Below are 23484 nucleotides of genomic sequence, written 5' to 3'. Positions count from 1 at the left end.
GTACTGAGGATTGAACTCAGAACTTTGTACTTGCCACACAAGCTCTCCACCATCTGACCCACACCTCCAGCCCTTTTTGCCGGTTTTCAAATAGGGCCTCATGCTTCTGTCTGGAGCAGCTTTGGACCTTAATCTTCCAGCTTTTGCCTCCTGGGTAATTGAGATTATACTTATGCCCTACCATGCTAGCCCCTGAAGTATTTTTTGTTTTATTTTGACTGTACTGGGATTGAGCTCAGGGCCTTGTGCTTGCCAGACAAGCACTTTACTACTTGAGCCACACCCGTCTGCTGTCTCATTCTTGAGTGGAGCTGTTGACCAGTAAACTATGCAGCTCTGAGTGGCCCGCTGGGGCCGAGCTGAAGAAGTAAGACACTAAGTTTTGGTTCTGCTCTGCTACAAATTCATAGTGGAGCCGGGGCAGGTCCCTCCCCCTTTAAGACTGTCCTAAATCCTGTGTAAAATAGAGAAGGAGCAGCTGGAGCTCAAGAGCTTTTCCAGTGTCCTGTGGCTCTCTGGAAAAGACCCTGGAAAAGACACTCAACTTCTCTGAAGCTCAGTGTCTCCTTTGGCAAAATGGAGAGAAACCCAGAACCTATTCCTTAAGGCAGCCATGGGACTGTGTCTGGGGCCATGTCAGTGCTTCTCCAGTGTCATCTGTCACTGTGGCTCCCTGGTTCATCTCAGAACCTTCCCTCCTTGAGGTGGTGGGCCTGCTGCCTGACCCAGATGGGACAGACACTCAACCCCAGGACACACGGACATGGGTCCCTATGATGCCTCTGTAGAAAGCCCTCTGGCCATCAGAATGTCTTCAACATTCCTGGTGTAACTGTGTCTGGTGGTCTTTGATTTTACTTGTAGCCACAGAGTTGAAAGCCAGTCCCACATGGAATGTCCAACTGAATTCACGCACAAAGAAGCTGTTTTGGGGGATACTTTAGCGTCCCTGAGGAGCTCCTGGGGAACCCTTTTTGAAAACCACAGTTCATGGGCTGGCAGACAATGCCACTGAGATCCAGAAGGTGTTGTAACTCGCTTTGGAATCTGCGGGGATGGTCTTCACCAGTATGCTGCTCATTTGCCTTTCTTTCACTGTTAATTAGTCACCTAGAGACACAGCTCTCAATGTTGACACTTACTTAGCAGCTGGCATTGCTGAATTACTTTCTCCTCTGTCTTCTTCACAGTCATAGATAAAGGCCTGATAAGTACAGTATTGGTAAAGCAAGGAAAATGAAACTTTTTATTTGGAAACATTATTATTATTATTATCATTATTACTTAGTAGATATACAAGAGTTTAAAATTAGTCAGATTAAGAGTGCAGCGCTTCGGGGCTGGGAAGGTGGCTCAGTGGTAGAGCGCATGCCTTGTATGCATGAGGCCCTGGGTTTGATTCCTCAGCACCACATAAGCAACAAGAAAAAAACTAGAAGTGGCGCTGTGGCTCAAGTGGTAGAGTGCTAGCCTTGAGCTGAAGAGCTGAGGGACAGCGCCCAGGCCAGAGTTCAGGCCCCACGACCGGACCCAAAAAAACAAACAAACAAAAAAAGAGTGCAGTGCTTCTTGGTCAGTGTCACCCTTTCCATTGTTCTCTCCCATTTTTTTCTTCTCATCTCTACCCTTAAGGTACATTGTTCCATTTTTATGTAATGTACATTGAATCTAATGGCTGCTTTTGTTCACCCTCCCTCCATTCCTCCATTCTTCCTCCTCTTCTTCTTCTTCTTCTTTTTCTTCGTCGTCATCGTCTTCTCCTCCTCCTCCTTCTTCTTCTCCTTTTTTTTTTGGTCATGGGGCTTGAACTCTGGGCCTGGGCGCTGTACTTCAGCTCTTCAGCTCAAGGCAAATGCTCTACCACTTGAGCCACAGTGCCACTTCTGGTTTTCTAGTGGTTTATGGGAGATAAGAATCTCATAGACTTTCCTGCCTGGGGTGGCTTTGAACTGTGATCCTCAGATCTCAGCCTCTTTAGTATCTAGGATTAAGGCATGAGCCACCAATGCCAGGCTTCCTCTCTCCATTCTGGTGCCTCCCTATTTGGGAACTTTTGAAACATGATATTTACCCAAATAATCCTGTCTGAATCTTCAGGTGTTTGGAGGCCTTAGAATATATATGTTTGTGTGTGTGTGTGTGTGTGTGTGTGTGTGTGTGTGTGTGTGTGTGTGTGTGTGCATATATATATATATATATATATATATATATATATATATATATATATATTTCACAAAATAAATAAACATTGGGACCAGAGTGAACCCACCAATGAAGTGATGCTGGAGAATTCTGTGTGAATGTAGCATCTCTCCCCATGTCCAATATCCATTCCCCCCTCCCCTGAAGACTCACCCCAGTTTAGTCTTGGGGACCAGGCTTCCTTCTCAAAAGCTTAATTTCTACCTGACTTTAGCCAGCAGTGATCCACTGAAGGGACAACTTTGTGAGAATCAGTAGATGAGGGGCTCTGGCCAGGACCCCACACCTGCCCCAGGTAAAACAACTCGGCAAACAGGTAATGTTGCTTGGAGAGACATATGGACTTGGCCAAGGCCACATGGTGAGTTAGCAGCAGAGCTCCTGGTTTCTGAGCCTGGGCCATTTCCAAGGCGCAGGACCACTAGTTGGCTGCAGGGGAGCAGTCCTTAACAGTCCAACTCCTTATCTCTCTTTCCCTCCCCCTTCCTGCTCTAGCTTCTATTTATTTTTTGTGCTGGGACTGGGCCTTGAACTTAGGCCTTGCATTCTCACTTGGCACTTTTTTTTTTCTTCTTCAAGGGTAGTCCTTAACCACTTGGGCCAAACCTCCTTTTCTGGCTTCTGGCTGGTTAATTGGAAATAAGAGTCTCATAGCCTTTTCTGTCCAGACTGGTTTCAACCATGATCGTCAGATCTCAGCTTCTCAAGTAGCTAGAACTGCAGGCGTAAACTCCCCAGCTCATGTCCTTTGCTTTATGATGCAGGTATCAGCTGGCTCTTTAGTGTGGGCACAGAGAGGCAGTGTGAGCTATTCATCTGTGCAGCAGCGTGGTCTGAGCAGGTGGAAAGGTTCCTGGGACATTCACTGCTGGTCATCTATGGCATGTCTTCTGTCTCTATGGCAACAGTGGAGAAGACTGAGGTCTGCTTGCCATGGTGGAGACACATGTGAATGCAATTCCAGGCTGCCTGGCTTTTGGCGTGCTCTGTGTTCTGGGAGTAGGTGGGGGATTCTGTCTTTTGTGAGCCTGACCCTGGCAGCCAGCAGATGTGTTTATTCTTCCTTCTCCACTTGGGAGGCAGCAGGCATCTGGTAGGGTGGTTGAGAAGTAGGCTCTGGGGCTCCAAGTTCTCTGCTTGGAGGAATAATTGCCTGTGCTTGCTCCTATTTCCACATGTGAAGATTGGAGAGGGGAACTATGTATCTCACAGTGGGGAGAGAAGATGTAATGCAAGTATCCATCCTGTAAATGCTTAGAAAGTGTCTGATAGAGCCCAGTGCTGTGGCTCACACCTGTAATCCCACCTACTCAGGAGGCTGAGATCTGAGGATGGCAGTTCGAAGCAAGAAAATGGAAATTGGTGCTGTAGCTCAAAGTGGTAGAGTACTAGCCTTGAGCAAAAAAGCTGGGGGATAGTGCCCTGGTCCTGAGTTCAAGTCCATGACCGACAAAAAAAAAAAAAAGCAGTAGCACACATCTGTAATCACTGCTTCTTGGGAGGCAGAGACAGGAGGTACAATATGCACGCATGCGCGCGTACACACACACTCTCTCTCTCTCTCTCTCTCTCTCTCTCTCTCTCTCTCTCTCTCTCTCTCTCTCTCTCTCTCTCTCTCTCTTTCTCTTTCTCTCTCTCTCTCACACTCTAGAGGCAGCCTGGGCAAAACACCAGCAAAAAGTCTTCTGAAGAAGAACAAGCTGGGTATAGTGACAAATACCTATCAATCTATAGAGGGCAGAGATAGGAGGATAGGACCTGGGCAAAACGTTAGCAAGACTGTATCTCACAAACAAAACAAAAGGACTGGAGAAGTGGCTCAAATAATAGAATGAGACAAGCATGAGGCCCAGAATTCAATTTCTAAAATGGCCAAAAGATACTTGCCTGGTGGGAGCAAGGAATTTATATCGGCTCTTAGTTTGAAGAATCTTAGAGAAGAGTATGCTTTTCAATTTAGCAATAGTATTTATAAGCCCTTCCCTTTTTCTGATTATAAATGTCATAGATATGCCAACTTTGTAATGACATACATTCGCCTTTTTTTCCTCTGTGTGTGTATGTGTGTGTGTGTGTGCATGCGCGTATGCGTGTGAGCATGCAAAAGTACATGTATTCCCTGTTGTTAAGTACAGTCTAAGAAAGGCCATTGTTTTGGTCTCTGCTTCTGCACCAGACCCCAACAGGGCCAATCAAAATGGAGTCACCAGTGCTAAGGTTATACATAGCAGTCTGAAACCTTCACTGTTTACTGATGAGATCTGCCTGTCTGGGGGGGCGGTGGGAGGTATCAGATGAGAGATGATACAGGCCACCTTTAGTTGGAGTGATAAGGAAGTCCCTCTGCTTTAATTCAGACAAGGAAAGTAACTTTAAAACACCCAACCTGCTTTTTGGGTCCTTGTTTCTGCTGCTTCAGCCTTTCCTGCTGTGACCACCCTACTTGGCCCCTGCTCAGCTCAGCAGGGCTCTTCTGCTTTACAGAGGCGTGCTGTGCTGTTCATACACAGCTGGCAAGCCAGTGAGATCTGTGACTCAATTAGTTGGAATTTTATTTTTTGACAATTGATCTGTATATGTATATGCATGTATATGCAATGCATACACATATTTGTGTGTGTGTATATATATACACACACGTATAAATATATTCATATGTATAATTGGGCATATGTTGTCAGTATAAAATTGAGAAAAAATTAAAACCAGGACTCAATCATAAATCTAGAATGTATATGGATCCAAGACTGGTGTGATTCATTAGCAAAGGAGCCCCAGGAAGTTAGGGTGGATTCTGAGAACCCAAAGAAGTGGGAGGTACAGGCACTTGGGCTTGAATGGGAAATGAGGTGGGTAAACTGGTTAGAAGCTGGTTAGTGCTGGTATAGGCTGATTAAACCATCACCTTGGGGGTGGTCTTTTTTTTTTTTAATGAGAAAAAACAATCTACAAGTTTATTTAACTTTATAGAAAGTTCATTCCTCTAGATTCCACTCCACAGTCCATTTGATCCCTGGTGGGCTTGCTAAAAACACTATTTAAAGTTTACATATTTCTCTCTCTCTCTCTCTCTCTCTCTCTCTCTCTCTCTCTCTCTCTCTCTCTCTCTCTCTCTCTCTTTCTCTCTCGGTCTCTCTTGGTCTCTCTCTCTCTCTGTGTCTCTGTCTCTCTGTCTCTCTGTCTCTCACACACACATACACACATCTGTCTGTCTTCCAGTACTGGGCCTTGAACTTAAGGCCTCCAGATCTTGTTAAGGCTTCTTCCCTCCAAGCTGGCACTCTGCCACTTGAGCCATACCTCTACTTCTGATTTTTTGCTATTTAATAGGAGACAAGAGTCTCTTTCTTCTCTTTGTGTCTCTCTGCTGGCATTGGACCTTGAACTCAGGACCTCCAAATCTTGTTAAGGCTTTTTCCTTCAAGGCTATCACTCTTATCACTTGAGGCACAACTCCACTTCTGGCTGTTTAATTGGAGATGAGTCTCTCTTTGTCTCTGTCTCTGTCTCTCTCTTTCCCTCTTTGTCTGCCAGGCTAGCTCTGAACCCAGCTTCTTGAGTAGCTAAGATTATAGTTGTGAGCCATCAGTGCTGGCTTGGATCCTTTTACTTTTCTTTTCTCTCTCTTTCTTTCTTTCTTTCTTTCTTTCTTTCTTTCTTTCTTTCTTTCTTTCTTTCTTTCTTTCTTTCTTTCTTTCTTTCTTTCTTTCTTTCTTTCTTTCTTGTCAGTTGTGAGGCTTGAATTCTGGGCCTGGGCACTGTCCCTCAGCTCTTCAGTTCAAGACAAGTGCTCTACTGCTTGAGCAACAGCACCACTTCCAGTTTTCTGGTGGTTTATTGGAGATAAGAGTGTCACAGACTTTCACCAGTGTCATGAGCTGGCTTTGAACCGCAATCCTCAGATCTCAGCCTCCTGAGGAGCTAGGATTACAGGTGTGAGCCACCAGTGCCCAGCTTCAATCCTTTTTCTTAATTGTACCCTTTCTGATCTTACACTACAAAACACAGCGTGCCTTGCCACCTACACTACTACTGTGGCCTATGAGTAAGGTTTGAGGAAGGACCCAGAGCTCCCCAGAGGGTGTGAGTAGCTCATGAACTGTGTTCCACTGATTTTTTTTCCCCCCTCAATGCCGCCGGCTCTCCTGGGGTCCCTGGGTAATCACTTGGTGTAGTCATAACCATTGCAATTGTCAAATCTCCCCATCTCCTGCTAGACAGAGCTGCTGGAGCTTGGGGGTTTGTGGGTCTTTTGTCTCCCTAATTTTGGATGCGAGTATCCAGGGTAGCTCACTGCAAAGAAGCTACTGTGCTAGTGAACAGAATGAAGAGGCCTGGTCTGGTCACAGAGCCATGAGCCCTACTACATCTCAGGAGCTCCTCCTTGGTGTAAAGATGCCTCAGACTTCCGAAAAACAGGATGGGCATTTTCACCATGCCATCACTGAATTTGCCACTTAGTGAGTTTGGAGGCTAGGCACACTCAGTCCAGAAAAATCCCTGTAGTCTCTTAGGACTCTTGATGGAGCCATCTGGGTTCCTAACTTTCTTAATCAGGGCCCTTGAAGGGCTAAAAAGTCCCTTGCTGTGTGGAGCTTGGTAAGGAGGAGTGAGACTGGAAGGATTAATCTCCAGCTATGAATTTTAAAAGCTGTCTGGCTGCTGGAGTTAGGGAAATCCCATCAAAATGCTAATGGATCTGTGGTTCACACCCTCCCTCTCTGCCCCCCCACCCCCAGCCCCTTCTCTGTATTAGAATGTATGTGGGCTTCAGGGAAGAATTACAAAGAATTGGGGTGGTACCATTTGTGCAGATTCCACTGCCACCCAGTAGGTTATAAAGGCAGAATTAATAGCCCCAGCAGCGGAGGAAAGCTGTGGTTGGCCACAGCCTGAGCCCTTCACTCAGCTCCTAGGTTTAAGTTCTCAGCTTTCCATTTCCTTGCTGGGGGAGTGGAGGGGAGGGGTGGACAGGGAGGGGGCAGTTGAAAACAAGCCTACTATCATCCTGTGGCTCTTTAAATCCTTCTCCCAGAGGTAGAATGCCTTAGGATATGGATTGGCCTACGTGGAAGACTGTGCTCTGAGCCAGGTCTTTGTTTCTGATCCTTGTGCCACAGCCTGGTGGTTCTGGTATTGGGGCTTGAACTCAAGGCCTGAGCCCTATGCCGTAGTATTTTCCACGCAAGACTGATACTCTACCACTAGGGCCACAGCTCTACTTTCAGCTTTTTTTTTTTTTGCTGGTTAATTGGAGATAAGAGTCTCACAGACTTTTCTGCCCAGGCTGGCTTTGAACTACAATTCTCAAATCTCAGCCTCCTGAGTAGCTAAGGATTAGAACAAGCACGAGTCACCAGGACCCAGCTTGCCCTGTGATTCTAGACCCTAAGTATCTTTGCTCTCACAGCTCTGAGGTCAAAAATCCTCCCAAGTGTCTCCATGGGAAGGTGGATGTTGGCCAAGCTCTGCCCACCTCCCTAATTAGGCTGGGCCATGTGGTACCATGCCTTTCAAGGCATCGCCTGCAAAGTCCTGGGTTCTGGTTCTTCCTTGCTAGGCTCAGCCCTGTGGCTGTGGACACACAGCCTGGCCTTCTTTCCTTTGCTAGGGCAGAGAACAGTGGCCTCTTGTTAGATGTGGTATGAAGCCCACGGTCTTACATTGATTTCTTTAGGCAGATGGCATGGTGGGAAAGGGGTGAGACTTAGAACCCAGGGACAATGTAGAACTACTCTAGAATCCACCTTCAGGTACAAATCCTTTAAGCTGCTGAGGTGTCCAGGTCCCTCTGGTCCCAGGTACCTGCCAGGTGCCAGGTGTGCCCAGGAAGAGTGAGCAAAAGCTGACTCTGTCAGAACATTTGTTTCTGTGATGCTTCCGCTGTGAACAGCTAGTCAATGCGTAATTTCATAGACAGGATAAATCGAATTAGTGCTCCCCTTGCTCGTGAGAGGAATCGGAATAGAGGTTTTGAGGATTTTCCTAGGCCTGGCCCTCCTTTGGGCACGGAGCCGCCCTTGGATAGGACAGAGCAGGGCAGAGGCGGTGTTCTGCTTGCTGATGGCACTGTCTTGGGCATCAGGCTGGGCACTCTCTTTTGCTACTCAGCTTGGCCATGTATATGAGGCAGGTATGTATATTCAGGAGGGCACTGAGAGATCCTAGCTGGCGTGTGCCATCATCTGCAGAAAAGCCCCTGAGCAGATGGGAGACGAGGGGAGAGGATTATGAACAACAGGTGCATCAAGAATAAACAGCTCCAGTGCAAATGTATGGGGTGGGTACATCTCTTTCTTCCCTGGTCCTTCTACCCTCCCCAGGCCATCGAGAGCTAATGAGCTGTGATTGAGAGGCCTGTGCCCCCTGGGCACACCCTCAGGATTCCGTGCTGGCAGTGCCTGGAGCCCATTGTGCTATGCTCAATTACATGTGGGCTTAGCCCCTCTTGTCCCTGAGCACTAATGGACCCCCACTCTCTCTGAACGTGCTGTGGCTCCCCAACTCAGCCTGCATGGAGACCCTGGGGCACAGTTAGGAGGCTGATTTAGGGATTCATTATGGGAATGGAGTGTGAAGTGGCTAAGAGGATGGGGGCCCTAGGAACCCCCTTCCCTCCCTCTCTCCTTCCCTCCCTCTCTCCCTCTCCCAGGGAGACAAGTGCAGGTGGAGAGGCACATTGAGGACTTGGTTGTGCTCAGCACTCAGGCAGCTTCATTAAGGGCTGACAGGAGGCTGGTGAGAAGCAGAAAACAGCAGGAACCCGTCCAGAGCCTGCCTGAGCTCTGAGCCCTCCCCACCCCCACACCAGCCCCCAACATAGTTAATTTCAAACGAAGCAAAACAAAGCCCAGGCTTTGCTCTGGAGCCATCTCAGGCAGAGCTTTTATCTGTCAACAGTCTTGCATCAGACTGGCAGGGGTCCAGCCTGGGTTCTGTGGGCTGGCCTGGCTGTGCCTGGAGGGAGAGCTCAAGGCTGAGCCATATCCAGACCTTATTCTGCATCTAGAACTTAGGATTCTTCCCCTGGGCAGAAGATCAAGAGTTCTTGTGGTCTCAGGATGTATGGTATAGATGGAGGGTTGCTGGGCTGGGGAGTGTGCAGCCAGGGAAAGATGAAGATGGGGAGAGAGATCTTAACCACCCTCCCCTCCCATTTCTCATTTCCTTGTTGCCTCTTCCAGGCAGCACTCCCAGCTTTCTTCCTCCTCTGGGGAGAGGAAAGCATCCAGAGACCAAGCCAGTGTTCTCCAACGTTATCTAGAAACCATGCTGGAACTACTGGAGAGCCCAGCTGTTCTGAATTAGGTATTGGCGTGTGAACTGGGTGTAGCCACATCTGTTCTTCATGGAGAAATCTCAATGAGGCCAGGGAGGCCCCGAGAGTGTGTAGCTTGGAACCACTGATCCCTACCCTTACTCTTCTCCCCCACTTTTTTTTTATTGTTGGTAAAATACACACATCACAAAAATTTTCACTTTGACCACTTTTGAGTTTACAGTTAAGTGGTGTTCATGTAGATGCAGAATATTATAAAACCATCATCACTGACCATTGCCAGAAGTTGTCATATTTCCATTAAACTGTAACTTTTCAGCTAATGGTAAACATGGTTTACTCCATATTTCTTTAGATAGACTTTAATTGCTCTGCACTATTTTATAAAAGTAGAATCATAGTAGTTGTCTTTTTTTCTTTCTTTTTTGGAGACTGGCTCATTTCACTTCACATCATGTCTTCGGGGTTCATCCATGTTTAAACGTGTCAGAATTTCCTTCCTTTTGAAGGCTGAATAATATTCCACTGTATGGATCTACTACATTCTGCTTATCTAGTCACGTCTCAGTGGACATTCTCATTGCTTCTGTATTTTCCCGCTACGGAAGATGTGACTGTGAATCTAGTAGCCAAATACTGCTTTCTGTTCTGTGTCTACACTCAGACATGGAATTGCGAGATCAGGCAGTCCATTTATTTTTTAGCTCTTTTTATATTCCCACAAGCAGTGGCCCAGGAGTTCTCATCCTTACTTTGTTCTTTTCTGCTTGTTGATAGTAGCTATTGGGATGGTATTGAGGTGGTAGCAGATGCTCTAAACAAGTCATTCCTTAGTGCTGTTGCTTTTTTTTGTTGGATTTTAAGAGTTCTGGATATAACTCCATTATTGGGTATATAATTCACAATTTTTTCTTTGGTCTCTGGAAATCAGAGCCTTGTGCTCTTCCTCAGCCTGCTCACTCATGCCTGCTGTTCTACTACTTGAGCCATGCCTTCAGCCTGACAGTTTGCTGGTTAATTGGAGAATGGAGTCTTGCAGACTTTTCTGCTCTGGCTAGCTTTGAATTGTGATCCTCCCAGTTCTCAGTATCTTGAGTAATAAAATCCCTAGCATGTTTAGCATAGATTTTTCTATTGGCTAGTTCTGCCTTCCCACCATTCTTTTTAACTCCATTTGTCCTCCATCTGTCCATCCATCCATCCATCCATCAAAACCCATCCATCTATTCCCATGCATCACTCACCCATTTACCTGTTCAATTCATTAATCACTCATCCATATACCACCCATTTATATCTCATCCAAACATTAATCATCCATCCATATTTCATCCATCCATTCATCTATCCACCCATCATCCATAATCATCTATCCATCATCCATCATCATTCATCAATCCATTCATCCATCCACCCATCATCCATCCATCATTTAGCATCACCCATTCATCCATCCATTCATCCATCCAGCCATTCATCCATTCATCAATGCCAAGGAACACAGTGGAAGAGAAGACACAGTGCTTAGAGTGGGGAGGACAAGTTGGAGGGTACAGAGGCAGCAGGCTGGCAGAGTAATGGGGATCTCTGTGCAAAGCAGACAAATAGTAATGGAGCTGATGCCAGGTAGGTCGGGGCAGGAACTATGCCATAGTCAGGAAGGACTTGGGAGAATGGCCTGGAAGAGAAATAGTAGCTGGGAAAATACAGAAGGGTTTTAGATGTGGGTGTTGGTTTCCCATGTATGCCTATGATAGATGTGTACACTATTCTGTATGTGTGCTGTTTTGTGTGTGTGTGTGTGTGTGTGTGTGTGTGTATGTATGTATGTATGTATCCTGGGGCTTGAACTCAGGGCCTAGGCACCGTCTCTGAGCTTTTTTTGCTCAAGGCTAGTGCTCTACCACTTGAGCCACAGTTCTTTCAGCTTTTTTGGTGGTTAATTGGAGATATGAGTCACACAGATTTTCCTGTCTGGGCTGGCTTCCAATTGCAATGTTCAGATCTCTGCCTCATGAGTAGCTGGGATTGCAGATACGAGCCACTGGTGCCTAGCTGTATTTTAAGTAAAAAGTTAAAAATGGAGTTGGAGACTTTGGAGTCAACATTGAAGTGTCTTATCTAGGCTTCAGCCAGGACATTCAGTGACTATTAGCATTTTTCTTTTAAATTGAACCCAGTCTTCAGTTTAGAAGAAACAAGAGGAGGAGAAGGATTGAACTTTTGGGCCAGACCTTATACAATGGGCAAACTTGGCCAATTCTTCATATCTATAATCATTCATTTATTCATTCAGTGGTACAGGGATTGAATTTAAGGGTTCACATTTGCTAGGTAGGTACTCTATTACTTGAATCATACCTTACCCTGCTTTTTGCTTTTAGTTTGTCTTTAGACATGGTCTTGTCTTTTTGTATAGGCTGGCCTTGGACTTTGATCTCCATATGCTCCGCCATCTGTCTCCCAAGTAGTTGGGATTACAGACATGAGCCACAACCACAACTAGCTTCACCACCCATTTATTAAATGCTTAGTGTATCCTATGGATTTTTAAGGGACCCTTTTATTTATTTACATTTTAATATCTTAGAAACCTGTCTTGCAGCATCTACAGACTTGTGTCATCATTAATTAACTTAATTGGCAGCATTAGGTATACTAAAAATTATAGTGATTGTAATCTACAGAGACTCATATTTAAGAGTTCCCTTCTGAGTGCCAGGCCTCTGCTACCTCTGTTTCTCAGTGTGCATGCTTCTCAGTGAATTTCCCATCAGCTGCTGCGTTACTAGTAGGTTTGCTTGCTTAAGTTGGCTTGTGGAGCCATAAAAGCTGGATTAAGCAGTTTCAGCCCATACTACTCCCAATCCTTCAGAAGGGTTGGGGGTCAAGGGTAGGCACTGAGGTAGGAAGCTGTGACAGTCTGGCTCTTGTCTTTCCTTCCCAAAGCCAAAGATGACCACCTTCCGTGGCCTGGTCACCGTCTTCTGCTCTGTATCCTGGGATTCTTCTGTGCCTCAGAGGAGCTGGGGTGGGGGTCCCAGGAAGACATTTGCAGCACAGATTTCCCTCTCTTCATGCACATTGGCTTACATGGGAATTGGGATTAGTGCTGGAGTTTGCCTCTCTGGCAGACTTGGTAATAAGCTAATCTCCTTTCCAGCACTCACTCACAGAGATAGCTTAAGGCCCAGGAGCACCAGACCTGGAAAGTCATTTTGTTGGTGACCGGCCCTTGTCCATACCTGCCTTGAAGCCCACTGCTCCTTCCCAGCATGGCTGAGCCCTTTAATTTTGTTAATGTGTGACATTCACCCAGGCTGCGCTGCTGACAGACGTGCTTGACATGAATACATGTTCCATGTGGTCCCTGGAGCTCATAAAAGCTCATTATCAGTAAATGCAGTGCGTGGCACAAGGAGACCCGAGTTCCTCAGAGGTGCCCCGGGCGGTGGACAGTAGACCTCAATGGACCTTGCTCTGTGTCAGCCAAATAACATATTCCTCCCCTACCCCCCACCCCTTTGTCTGGGGTTTGGGTGTTCTAGGCCACTAGGAGGTGATCAGAAAAGCCTTTCTGTAGGCAGAACCCTGGGTTCAAATTTACAATAAAGACAAAAGGCTTTTGTCTGCCCTGTACTTTATTGTGCATGCATTCAAATAGAGACTGCAAGGAAACTTGAGTCTTGAGGGTATCAGAATCAAGAAAGGGCAGAAAGCCCTTTATTCAAGAGTGAAGCCTGGGAAGGGTGCCCAAGTCTCCTTCACACCCCCCCACCCCCACCCCTTACAACTAAGGTTCTTTAAATATTAGGCAGGAAGAGTAAAGTCTGGGGGGAGCAGATGGAAGTGGGGTGAGGTGGAGGCAAGGTGGGTAAGTAATGTTATTTTGACTGAGGAGTTTTCAAGGTCTCAGTGGCCTCTATGTTCATCGGGGCGTCAGCATCAGATGTAGCATATGGTCTCAGGCTCTCTTCCAAGACTTCTGGTGCATGTCTTCAGGGGTAAGGGGAGGGGAGATGATACAGCAGGGTCAGCAGCAAGGACAGTTCTAAAATATGTCTTCAGTTTAAGTCATTTTTCATCAGAGACTGTGCCAATGTGGTCTGGAGCTCATGGCCACAAAGCTGCTATAGTCCAGCTGACCCTGGTAGGGAAATAAACATAGGTCCCATGGTTTCCCTTATTTGCAATAACTAGTATATGTTTAGGTCAAGCAGAAAAGGTCCTAGAAAAGGTCGAAAGCTATGTACATTGACCATATAAGATGATGTTAAGCAAAATGAACCCCAAGACAGGGACACAAGTGGTTTTTTTTCTTTCTTGCTATTGTTTTTAACGTACTTATAGTGTACTATGTGATTTTTATTTTTTGTTTCTTTGGTATGTTCCTCCCCGAAGGCATAACCCCTGTTTTCACTGTATTTGATTCCAGTGCCCTGTATCTTGTATATACACTTTTCTAATTGGGGAAGGGAAAGGGAAAAAACAAAATGCTTAAATAGGGATACAGGTTGACCCATTGTAACAAAGAGATGATACTATATTGAGAAAGAACTTTACAATTTTGGCAGGGGGAGGGGGAGGGAAGGGAAGGGCTGTGTTACCCTGAGATACTATGAGGCTGTCAAAAAGGCTCAGGAAGCTGAAGGGTGCTCATGCTCAGAGGAGATGTGATGGCACAGACTGGTATGTCTAATGGGATGCTGGGTTCCTTGCTGCACGTGTACCACATGTGCACATACGTATGACTAGAAACACAGATCTGCATGGATTATTCATGTTGGTTCTTTCCCCTACCTCTGGGGTCCCAAGTCTGTTTTCCCCTTCCTCTCTCCTTCTTCCCTTCCTCATTTCCTACCCAATCACTGCAAAGAGATGCCTGTCTCTTAATCACCTGCCACATCAGACAGCAGCTTCAAATGGTGGCTTGCTTTTTTTCCCCCCAGTTGTAGGACTTGAACTCAGGGATTTGCCCTCTCCCTTAGCTTAATATCAAGGCTGATCCTCTACCACTTGAGCTATACCTCCACTTCCAGCTTTTTGGTGGTTCACTGGAGAAAAGAGTCTCACAGACTTTCCTGCTGAAGCTGGCTTTGAACTCAGACCCTCAGATCTCAGCCTCCTGAGTAGCTAGGATTATAGGCGTGAACCTCTGGCACCTGGTTTGCATTTGTTTTTGTACATCTCTTTCTAATTCATCCACTTTCTCATCATTGGTTCCTGCATTTGCTCAACAACTGTTTTCTGTATGTGCCCAACAGGGTCCTTGTACATAGTATGTGCACAGAGAGAGGTACAAAATCATTTATCTGTGCTGTGACAATCCAGAACCTGAGACTAGCCTAGGCCTTGGCTGGTAGGTATGGTGTCTGGACACAGTGAACTTGACCCTTCTCTCCTGTGGCCTGACAGAGGAGATGGGCCAGAGGGCCTGGGGCTGCTGCTTCTCTCACCTAAGTCCTCTTCTATTACTTATCTTTTCCTGCACAAGTCTGAGAATTACTGGTCTGCTCAAAGAGCTTGTATTCATTAGGTGATGATTAATTCTCTTTCCTGTTTTCACAATTGCTCAGAAAGCGATTTTTTTTTCCAGCCTGAGGAAACCTAAGTTCTGCACTAAGTTGCTAATATTTTAGCTTGAAGCAAAATACTGCACTGCGCAGGTTCCCATTTTCAGTGGTCGGTGTAATTGCATGGACACTGGGCTGACTGTGGCTGGGAAAATACCCCCAGTCCACAGGCCCTGGGGACACTGTCAGATGGGAGAGGGGAAACTCAGGGGTAGGGACCACATCCAAGCAAGATGTGGCCTCAGAAGTCACATCCCCACAAACCTTTGCCATCTCTTCTATTTCTAGAGTTTGTCCTGAAGCCACTAGCTCAAGACCTCAGTGGACCCACGGCACCGTGAACCAAAAAGGACAGAGGCCAGCTGAAAGGTATGGTTAGCAGCATAGAGGGGCATCTTAGTGTAGAGGATCCAAGTTCTCTCCTCTCCAGGCCCTCTGAGCCCTACCTTCTGAGGGAGAGACCCTTCAGGTTTATCCCATTAGGTCCTGTAAACTGCCCTCTGAGCATAGCTCTCCGCTCACCTCTGTTTTATAGAAGAAAAGTCTGGGCCTCAGAAAAGGTCAGTGCCCACGGTCACACAGCACAGAGTAATATAACTGGGATTTGAAGCCTGAACCACCCCCTACAGTTCTTGTGTCTTTTGGTAATACTTGTTCAAAAATATCTTGGAAAAAAAAAGCTGAAGGCTAAAGTGGATAGATCAGTTACACTGTCTATCTGAAAGTATCTCCTAAGAAAAATGGTTTGTTTCTTCTTTATCCTGTGCCTTCCCCTATTGGGTTTTTCATAAAAATCCTTTGGGGACTTGGTTTTGTCATCTCAAAAAATAGGAATGTTCTGGAAGGCCGACGCAGGAGGCTCATGAGTGTAAGGTCGGTCTGAGCCACATAGTGAAACCGAGTGTCAAAATGAAAAGAAAATAAGTGTGTGTGTGTGTGTGTGGGGGGGGGGTGTCTTGGAAAAGAGATAAAGATGATTCTAGAATTCCTCACATGGTTCCTGGCACTCCTCCTTCACCCCCTCCCCATGCCCTTCACCCAGGGCCGCTGTCAGAGTGGATGGCAACATGCATCCTGTGGAGTTGCCAGCAATGTCCCCGTGGCATTTCCCATTTGTGTGCCTCTGGCCATGTTTTTAGTCACCAGTTCTTCAGCCTCTCCCTTTTGGAGAGAAGCTCTGGTAGTCTGGGGTTATTTTGGCTGCAGTTCAAAGCAACACTGGGCTGAGACTGCAGTGGGCAGTGGCTGGCGTGGCTGCCAGACATCGGCAGCGCCCATGTCGCGTGGCCCCTTCTCTGCCAGCTGTCCGGCAGGAACTTAGAGACCTAGCAGCAGTGGCTGGTCCCCACAGGAAGTGGATGCCTTATCACATAGCCTGGCTCCCACCTGGCTTTCTGAGTAGGGACAGACTAAAGCAGAAGGGGAGAGCTCAGCCGCCCGGCCTCCCCACTGCTGTGTTCCTGGGAAGTTTCTAAGGACACCAGGAAAGCAGAAAGCAGCTGTGGCTGCTGTTCTCAGCCACCTACAGGAGGGACCCTGCAGCCTGACAGCCGTTCCTTCTTGTCCTCTTGGAAACACACAAATGTTAGCTCCGGGGTACTGGAACCCCAGCTCTGCCCTGGAGCAGCCATTTTTCTCAGGGTGAGCAATTTCATTCTAGCAGAGGTTTTTTTTTTTTCCTTTTGTCTGGTCATGGGACTTGAACTCAAAGCCTGGACATTATCCCTGAGCTCTTCTGCTCAAGACTAGTACTCTTGCCACTTTGAGACGCAGCACCACTTCCAGTTGTCTGGTGGTTAATTGGACACAGGAGCCTCATAGACTTTCCTGCCCAGCCTGGCTTCAAACCATGATCCTCAGATCTCAGCCTCCTGAGTAGCTAGGATTACAGATCTGAGCCACCAGCGCCCGGCACACTCCAGTGGTTTTGTCATTTACAAGATGAACAAATTGCCTCCGTCTCACTGGGCCCAGTGTGACACATACTCCCTGTGTGGTCCCACTCAGTTGTCTCTGCCACCCTGTGATTGTGACACTATTGTCAGGTGATTGGGAGTGTGAGTGGCTGCTTTGAATCATGGCAGCCTCTTTGGAGGAGTGTGGCCTCCTAGAATGACCTTCCTGAAGAGGCCTGGGCTCTGCAGATATGAAAAGTAGGTGTTTGTAATGAAACAGCAAGGTTGCCCTGGAGACACATATCTCTTCCTGTGCATGGTCTAAAAATGGCTGACAGAGGAGTCTGGCTTGTGTCAGCTCCCTGTTCTGACATCCTGTGGGGCTCAGGGCCATCTCAGTCTGAGCAGTCTTTCCTGGCTGACAGTTAGTTTGTCTCCACCACCTTTGCTGGGCCTATTCAGCAGATCCTATCCACACCCAGAGGTGGGCCTGGTAAGTTGCGTAGGGGGACAGGCACCTGGCAATCAGAGATGGTGGAAATGGCTCTGGGCTTCATATCAAAGAAGCAATGAGTGGCGAGTCCCAGCCCAGGTGCACTCTGGCACCCCTCTGCACCTCAAGCGACACCTCTGCGTCCACATTGGCATCCCTGGATTACTTAGTGTCCCCCACATTGCTCATGGTGTAACTCGTCTGGAATTCTTCACTTAGCCTTGTGTGAGCAGAAGAGCTGAGGCAGAAAGAGACATGTGAAGCTAGGTGTGGTGGCATATGCCTGGAAGGAGAGAGAGAGAGAGAGAGAGAGAGAGAGAGAGAGAGAGAGAGAGAGAGAGAGAGAGAGAGAGAGAGAGAGAGAGAGAGAGAGAGAGAGAGAGAGAGAGCATGCGCGAGAGGGCGCACCAGTGCATGAAAGCACATGCTCTGTGCATTTCTATCTCACCAGATAGCCTCTGTAGAGGCTCTCTAAGTCATTTCTGTGAGTGCCTTGAGCTCTGAGCAGAAGGCCGTGACCAGAAGGGATCGGTAATGGAGGTCCAGCTGATACAGCAGAGCCCAATCCTCACCTCCAATTTATCCATTTTATTGGTCTTGTTTATGTTTTTTTGGTGCCCTAAGAATTTGTTGTTGAATCCAAGGCCTTGGTGATTTGCTCATATGTATTCTTCTAGAAGTTTGTAGTTTTGGCCCTTATATTTAGGTCATTGATCCCTTTTGAGGTAATCGTTTGTATATGGTGTGAGGTAGGGATCCAACCTCATTTTATTTATTTATTTATTTATTTTTTATTTTTTTTTTTTGGGTCCGGTCCTGGGGCCTGAACTCTGGGCCTGGGCACTATCCCTCAGCTCTTCAGCTCAAGGCTAGCACTCTACCACCTGAGCCACAGTGCCACTTCCGGCTTTTTTTCTTTTTGCTTATGTGGTGCTGAGGAATCGAACCCAGGGCCTTAGGCATGCAAGGCAAGTGCTCTACCACTGAGCCACCTTCCCAGCCCTAACCTCGTTTTATTTTTCAGTCCACAGTCTCTAAAATGAGAGCTGATACTCACCAAGGATGAGATCTCAACTCTCTCGGCAAACCAGGGCCTTCTGTCCATGCAGTCAGAGACAGTGTTGAGTTGTAGTGATCCCTCATCCCAGAATTAAGCTGTGGTAAACATCTGTGGTTGGTCAGCTTTTTTTTTTTTTTTTTTTTTAATATGGACCTAACTGTTCTTATCTGGATAAAGAGCAAGAAGCATGGCTGCTGGCAGATGGTAAGAATATGTTTAGTTGTGTGAGAAACTGTCAAAGAGGTTGTATCATTTTCCATGCCCATCAGCAATGTGTGTGTGTAGGGGGGAGGCAGAAAAAGGGGGAGAGAGGAAGAGAGAGGGGGAGGGAAAGAGTGTTCTTGTACTCTTTCCTCGCCTGAATTTGGTGATGACAATGTTTTGAATTTTGGCCATTCTGTTAAGTGAACAGTGATACTTTATTTCCATTTAAATTCCCTAATGACATGGTGTTGGGCATCTTTTTGTGGACTTAATTGACATCTGTAGATCTTCTTTGGTGAAGTGAATATTCAGGACTTTTGCTAGTGTGTATGTGTGTGTGAATGTGTGTGTGTGTGAATGTGTGTGTATACATGTGTACCTGTGTGCACTGGAGCTTGAACTCAGGGCCTGGACACTGTCCCTGAGCATTTGTGTTCAAGGCTAGCACTTGATCCACAGCTCTACTTCTGCCTCGTTGGGGGTGGTTAATTGGAGATAAGAGTCTCATGGACTTTCCTGCCCTGCTGGCTTCAGACTATAATCCTCAGATCTCAGCCTTCCCAGTTGCTAGGATTATAGGCATGAGCCACCAGCTCCCTGTTTGCCAACAATTTAAAAAATTTCAAATTTTATTTGCTTCCTGCAGTATGTAAGAAAGCAGTTTTTGCCAGATGATCATAGTTGAAGCCAACCCAGGCAGGAAAGTTAGTGAGACTCTTATCTCCAATTACCCAATAAAAAGTCAGAGTGGAGGTGTGGCTCATGTAGTAGAGCAAAAGCTGTGGGTGAAAAAGCCATGTGAGATGGGGTTGGAGCTGTGGCTTTGTGATAGAGTACTTGTCTAGCAGGTGTGAGGTTTTGAGTTCAAGCCCTAGCACTGGCACATGCATACCCACACACACAAGGAAGGAAGGAAGGAAGGAATTGGCATGACAAGCCATACTTAGGTGTATCAGTCAAGAGTCTCAGAGAAACAGAGCCAAGAACCAATGGGGTGTATGTGTGCATGTGTGTGTGTGTGTGTGTGTGTGTGTGTGTGTGTGTGTGTGTGTGTTGTTGTTGTTGTAAGGAAGTGACTCTTGTGCTATGGAGGCTGAGAAGCCTCAAGTCCTGCAGCTGGCATGCTAGAGACCCTGGAAAGCCGGTGACTAGGTCACCAATTTGTACTGCTACAACAAGATACTGAGGATTGGACAATTGAAAGCAGAATTCCTCCTCCCCCCAGTCTAGATGCTGGTAAGTTCAAGGTTTCGATGCCAGATTTAGGTTTGGTATCTGGTGATAAGAGCTGCATTACCTGGAGGGAGGACCCCTGACTTCTCAGGTGGCAGGACCCAGAAGGACCAGGGACAGAGACTACTAGGAGCTTCTTTAAAGAGGGCCTTCATCCTATTGCCCAGACAGGATCGCTCATAGCCAGTCATCTCTTCAAGGACCCACCTCCTGATACTGTCCCATGGCTGTTATATTTCAGCTCTTAGGATCTTGAGGGGGCACACTCAAACCAGAGCACTTAGGTTTTGCCTTCAGTTCAGTTCCTTCATGGGTTGGGTGAGGTTGTCCACACTGGGGAAAGCTGTTTGCTTTCCTCAGTCTACCCATTTTCACATTGATCTCATCTAGAACCATCGTCATGAACCATGCAGAATATCTGACCCAATGCTGGGCACCCCATAGCCCAGTCAAGTGGACATCAAAAATTATCACTCTAAATTTCACATGAAATGAAAGGTAATTTTTAATATCTCCCTCTGTACACCAAGGTTATTCTCAACAGTGGTGATACACTAAAATCCCATACAGTAACTGTCAAAACAGAAATAGACAGTGAAGCTTTTGCTGAACTTTCCATCTACAGTCATGGCAATAAAGAAACAAGCATTCCAACACACACACACACGGAAGATGGCAGTATTCCAGTTTCTGTCCTTGTCCCTCCACTCACTTTGTTGTCATTTATTTTAACTCTATTCTTTCAAGGGGTGTCTAGAAGTGGGAGGAGCTGCATTTGGAGAGAATTCCAATGACTCTGGATGCTTTCGCTAAATGAGCGTGTATCCTCACATCCACAGGTGCCAGGATTGTTGGAATTTGTGGGTTCTCCCAGCTCCCCACCCTGCAAACACAATTCTTTTTAACAGCTCTGTAGCACAGCCTGATTGTTGTTCTATACATACGTTATATACATACAAGCTATCAAAACCTGCCCAAACTCTCCAAGGATGGCCACAATCGCTTACGATGGAGGCAAAGACATCTTTTTTTTTTTTTTTTTTCTTTCAAAGAAGCATTTAGATGGTTTTAGGTTTACTTCAAAATTCCTTACCAACAAGTCATCCCTTAGTTGCTGGTTTCTGCCTTGTCCTTAGCCAGGAGGTCTAAATGCTAGAGGATGGGGGATGGAATGAGGGCAGGAGGCAGAAGAGACTCCATGTCTGAGTGCTGCCTTATGACTAGTAGTTTCTAGGTGTGGTGGATAGAGTGAGGCAGAGCCTCCCCTCCCCCCATCTCCCCATTCCCGGCTTCACAGGGATGGTCTCCTTAGTTGGTGCCCATTTGGATAATTCCTGAGAGCCACTGGTGTTCTGAGCAGCAGCATCTATGATGTTGATGGCACTAGAAACAGTTTTTTGTGAAGCTGCCCCTCCCCAGGGAGTTGCCCGCCCCCCCCAGGAGACTTTCTTGCCCTTCCTCCCCTCCCTCCCTTTTTCTCATCCCTTTCCCTTTCAGCTCTGCTTTCTGTGGAAGCAGCTGTTCTAATTAAAAATCTCATAAATACCAGGAGATAAGGATCCAGGGGTTTTGGTTTTTATTTCTGCCAAGACTCCCCAGAGAGCCCTTTCAGTAGGAAAGGGCCCTTTGGAGCTGAGATTTTCTTTCTTTTTTTTTCCCCCCTCCCAGACTTCAAAGACAAAGCTTCTTAAAAACACAACATCTGTTAAACTGAACTTGAACCAGGAGGCAGGCAGGTCCCACAGGAGGAAGGGATGGAGGACGAGGGACAGTTCTGCTTGTTGTCTCGGGGTGGAGGGGGGGAATAAGCTCCCCAAGCTGGTCCTGTCCAGCCTGCAGTGTCCAGGCTGGGCAGTGGCTCTCATCAAAGCGGATGTGGTCCAGAAAGACATCAAGTCAGAGGGTGGACTTTGGGCTGTCTGCTGTCCAAATAGCGTCCAGACCGATCTCCCCTAAGCCAGCATGCCCAAACACAGCAAGAGGACGGGGACCACAGGGTTAGCCACTCCTGCTGGGGAGCGCTCCATGGTCCTTGGAGTTCCTTTGCAGCTGGGAATTTGCCAGACTTCCTTGGTATTGTTACTGACAGAGTCCCCTTCATCTTCCCTCTTTGTCCCTCTCTTCCATCTCTGTGCCCAGTCATCCCCTGAGCTCCCCCTGGCATAGAAATAAAAGATCTCAAGTCCCCACCTCAAAGCGCTCACAGTGTGGCCCAGCCACTAGGTCACTTTCAAAGGACAGCACTTTGGTGTGTGACTGTGAAAGCAGTAAAGCAACAATTTTTAGAGCCTGGAAAATGGTGGCAAAGATCACCCTGGTCTCCTCTCAGAAAGAGAGGCCTCTTCTTGTTCATCATTCAAAGCTAGGCCAGGCAGCAAAGTCCATGAGACTCTTCTTCTCTTCTCTTCTCTTTTTTCTTTTCTTCTCTTTCTTTCCCTTCCTTCCTTCCTTCCTTCCTTCCTTCCTTCCTTCCTTCCTTCCTTCCTTCCTTCCTTCCTTCCTTCCTTCCTTCCCTCCTTCTTTTCTTCCTTTTGTTCCTTCCCTCCCCCCTTCTTTCCTCCCTCCTTCTCTCCCTCTTTTTCTCTTTTTCTCCTTCCTTCCTTCCTTCCTTCCTTCCTTCCTTCCTTCCTTCCTTCCTTCCTTCCTTCTTTCCTTCCTTCCTTCCTTCCTTCCTTGCTTCCTTGCCAGTCTGGGCCTGGGCACTGTCCCTGAGCTTCTTTTGCTAAAGTGAGAGTTCTGCCACTTGAGCCACTTCTGGCTTTTTTGGGTAGTTTATTGGAGGTAAGAGTCTCATGGAGTTTCCTGCTCTGGCTGTCTTGGAACCGCAATCCTCAGATCTCAGCCTTCTGAGTAGCTAGGATTACATGCATGAGCCACCAGCACCCAGCCCATGAGACTCTTATCTGGAAAACTGGAAGTGGAACTGTGGCTCAAAGTGGTAGATTGCTAGCCTTGAGCAAAAGACCTCAGGGACAGAGCCTAGGCCTAGAGTACAAGCCCCATGGCATACAAAAATAAATAAATAAAATAAAAACAAAAACCAAACTCAAAACACAAAAAGTAAAACAATAACAAAAACTGCTCCCCTCATAGCCACAGAGCAAAAGGGAGAAAGAAAAAAAAGGGGCGGGGGAGAGGAAGCTCCTCTTCATGGCCACCCCCACAATGACCTGAAAACCTCCCACCAGGCCCTACTTCTTAAAGTACTATGGTCTCTACCACTGTCTCCATACAGTGCCAAGCCAGGGGTCAAGCTCTTAACACATGGGGTGTTCAGGGGCAGTCGAGATCTTGTAGTTAATGCTTTTTTATTCAGTGTTGGAGAAAACCCCGTGGCTTATAGGTTTTCTGTCTTATTTCCTAGGGAGCTCTCTTCCTAACTTGGACCTTCCTGTCTTTCCACCATACCTCCTCTGGTAACTCTGATTTCTGCTTTGTGTCTTAGCACATTTGGATGGCACTGAGTCCCTGCAGGACTTCTCTGGGAACATCCTGCCCAGCCAGGCCCCACCTCTCTAGGCAGTCTCCTTCTGGTAGCCTAGGGT

General features: G+C 46.9%; 1 protein-coding gene across 2 annotated transcripts in view; it reads left to right on the top strand.

Annotated features, from left to right (window-relative positions):
- The window catches only part of Tspan18 (tetraspanin 18), a 143139-nt gene that overhangs the window by 16950 nt on the left and 102705 nt on the right, over window positions 1-23484 (top strand). The window contains exon 2 of one of the 2 annotated variants that reach the window (XM_070032525.1): window positions 15343-15423. The exons of the other annotated variant lie outside the window; for it this stretch is intronic. The gene's annotated coding sequence lies outside the window, so the exon portion shown is untranslated. The remainder of the gene's footprint in view (window positions 1-15342; window positions 15424-23484) is intronic. 2 annotated transcript variants of the gene reach the window in all.

The sequence above is a fragment of the Dipodomys merriami genome, unplaced genomic scaffold (genome assembly GCF_024711535.1).
Source record: "Dipodomys merriami isolate MVZ:Mamm:240054 unplaced genomic scaffold, mDipMer1.0.p SCAF_21, whole genome shotgun sequence".
Lineage (NCBI taxonomy): Eukaryota > Metazoa > Chordata > Mammalia > Rodentia > Heteromyidae > Dipodomys > Dipodomys merriami.
This window is presented reverse-complemented; position numbering and strand designations above follow the sequence as displayed.